Source organism: Berghia stephanieae, chromosome 7 (genome assembly GCF_034508935.2).
Source record: "Berghia stephanieae isolate SIO BIC M18660-M18661 chromosome 7, UCSD_Bste_1.3, whole genome shotgun sequence".
Lineage (NCBI taxonomy): Eukaryota > Metazoa > Mollusca > Gastropoda > Nudibranchia > Aeolidiidae > Berghia > Berghia stephanieae.
This window is the reverse complement of record NC_088366.1, coordinates 18440269-18443186: the sequence shown is the minus strand read 5'-3', so window position 1 is coordinate 18443186 and position 2918 is coordinate 18440269.

Genomic DNA, 2918 nt, shown 5'->3' with positions numbered 1-2918 from the left:
CTAGTAGCGGATTTTTTCTCAGATTACTTAGGACAAAATCTCAAAAATAATAGACGAATTGGACAGTCAAGGACAAAAATACACAAAAACATCAGACAAAAATAAATATAACTTATTACGAGTACTTTCCTGCTTTACACTATACCAGAAATCGAAATTCTAGGCTCGGCGGTATGGACTTTGCTACGAATCCGAAAGATACCTAGTTCGAATATCCATCGCCTTATATGGTCTTCAGTAAACCACATCCCCATAGATCAATTTCCAGCGCTGCGCTGCGACTGACACCTGGGTTATTCTAGTCTTCCCTATTGGAATATACCCGAAGACAAATTTGAGGATGAGAAAAGGGAACTTCATTATTTTATTACTCTATTGATATGTCGTGGGAGAAAACTTCATACATGACATGTTGCAAGATGTTGGTGTACGTGAGTAAAAAAAAAAAAAAAAAAAAAAGGGGGGGGGGGGGGGGGGGGTATTATATCACAACGTTCGTGGTCAATCATTAGCAAATAATGGCACGTGGTGTTAAAATTAGATCGAATGGCGTCGTGATAAGAATAAATAGAAGGGTGTCCGTTATGCGAATTGGCGGTGGAGTGTGAGAGAGGCTGTGTGTCTGTTTGTATATCATGCTGTATACACTCACCTGCAGTGTAGATAGATACACACAATAAACACGTAACTGTCAATGTCACGATAAATTATCAGTGGTCAAAATCACCGGGCGCATTCAAAACCCCTTTACTCTCTCCTTACCGATCCCTTTCAGTATTTTCCCAAAATGGCAGGCTTACCCGTCAGAAAAATTGATCTTTTAAACTCAAAAAAGCTCTCTAGATAACAACTTTATGTTCTTATTAATTAAAAAAAGATCATTCTTCAACGTTTGTGATGTACAAAAGAAATCTGAATAAGAAAATATGTATATTGTGTCGTAACAAACGTGACGATTTTGCCTTAGGTGGTAAGGAGAGGGCTAATTAATCAAATGTTAACATTGGCTGGGTGAAATTAGTTCGAGGAAACCGTGTTCGAGTTCGATGTAAAAATTAGTTCGAAGAAGGAATGGAATAATGATGAACAAAATTCGGGACATTAGAATGAGTTTGAGGATAGCGCGCTGGAGTGTAGAGCAAACTGCAACTATGAGAAATCATGGGGCATTATTTGATTCTGATGCTTAATTGCAGTCTTATACTACTGTATTGTGGAAATGAACACAGATCGAGAGGAATCTTTTGAGCCATCAACGATCAAAATCGGTCCAGTAGTAAAAAAAAAATCTGTAAGTGCGCACAAATGAATCTGGCAACAGGGCGGCCAGATAGATAGATAGATGAATGGCTAATAATTATGCCTTTGAAGATTTTCTAAATAATCATTTGAGTCAACGGGTGATATAATTACCCTTAATTTTTTTTAAAAGCCTTGTAAATTAGGAATAAATCAAATAGATTTATAATTGACAGATTTGCCTGTTTAAATCATGTTGTCGTTGGCAAAAAAAATAAACAAGGGGTTTCAGAACAGTTTGAACATTCAACCCTATCCTCTCTTTTTAAAATATAGCCTTGTGGAGAACCGTGTGCTTATTTGAGTCAATAAAAAAAATTATACGGCGCACAACTCTACTGAAAGATTTGAAAATTAGAAATATATTTTTTACAGATAGATAAACAGATAAATTGATTTCCTTTTATAATTTAAAGTTAGTTTGAAATTTCGTTGAGTCAAACAGATATCATAAAATACGTACCGACGTCACTAACACTCTCAAAAACAACCAATTTCGACACCGTAAAAAGTTGTCAGTTTGGCGTTTTTACGCAAATCGTTGCATTCGAAATAATGTATTCACTTAATGTAAATGTTGCTGCTCGAAGCTCGAAGAACTAAATAATAATGTGAAATTGAATGTAAGCTTAAATCTAATTACAAAAACAGATCAAATGAACGTTTCGGGTTTCCCGTTTATCAACAAAACAGGATGAATGAAACACCACAGATGAATGAGATAATGTGGTAGAGGCGTAGTTAAGATGAATAAACAAAACATTGATTGGCAGGAAATTAGTATGCTCCTTTGTGAGGAAGCACGAATTAAAATAGAATATTAGATAGATATATATTTCTAAAAGGTGCGCAATTAATTAAGTAAAAAGAGGGAGGCGGGGAGGAACTGTGTAATGCAGTTTAGAAAGTGAAATATAAAAACGTGTAGACTGTTATTGGAAAATAAATACAATGGAATTGAAAATCCTTTCTTAAAAAATATAGCCTTATGGAGAACATTGTGCCATTTGAGTCAATAAAAAAAAATATACGGCGCACAACTCTACTGAAAGATTTGAAAATTAGAAATGTATTTTTTACAGATAGATAAACAGATAACTTGATTTCCTTTTATAATTTAAAGTCAGTTTGAAAGTTCGTTGAGTCAAACAGTTATCACAAAATATGTACCGTCGACACTAACACTAAAAAACAATCAATTTCGACACTGTAAAAAGTTGTTAGTTTGGCGTATTCACATAAATCGTTGCATTCGAAATAATGTATTCACTTAATTACTTAAAGGATTTCAGATCTTCGCTAAGTTTTCAACAGTTTTCATCTATTTATGACCTCAAGTATTATTATTGCCCCTTTGATGCTTTCAATGTGATGGTTTCAGGTGGATAATACCCAGGTTTAACTTCTTTGGTAATAATTTTTTTAAAAATAATAATAATCCAAAAAAAAAAAAAAAACGAAATTTAAAACCAGATAATAGAAGTTGCATTGAAGGCAAAAAAGGTTTTAGTTTTAGAAAGACCTTATTAAATGTTATGAACAGTCAGGTGGCTCCATAGCGTAGTGGATAAGCTGTCATACTCTAACCTTGAAAGTACTGGGTTCAATACCATTGTGGA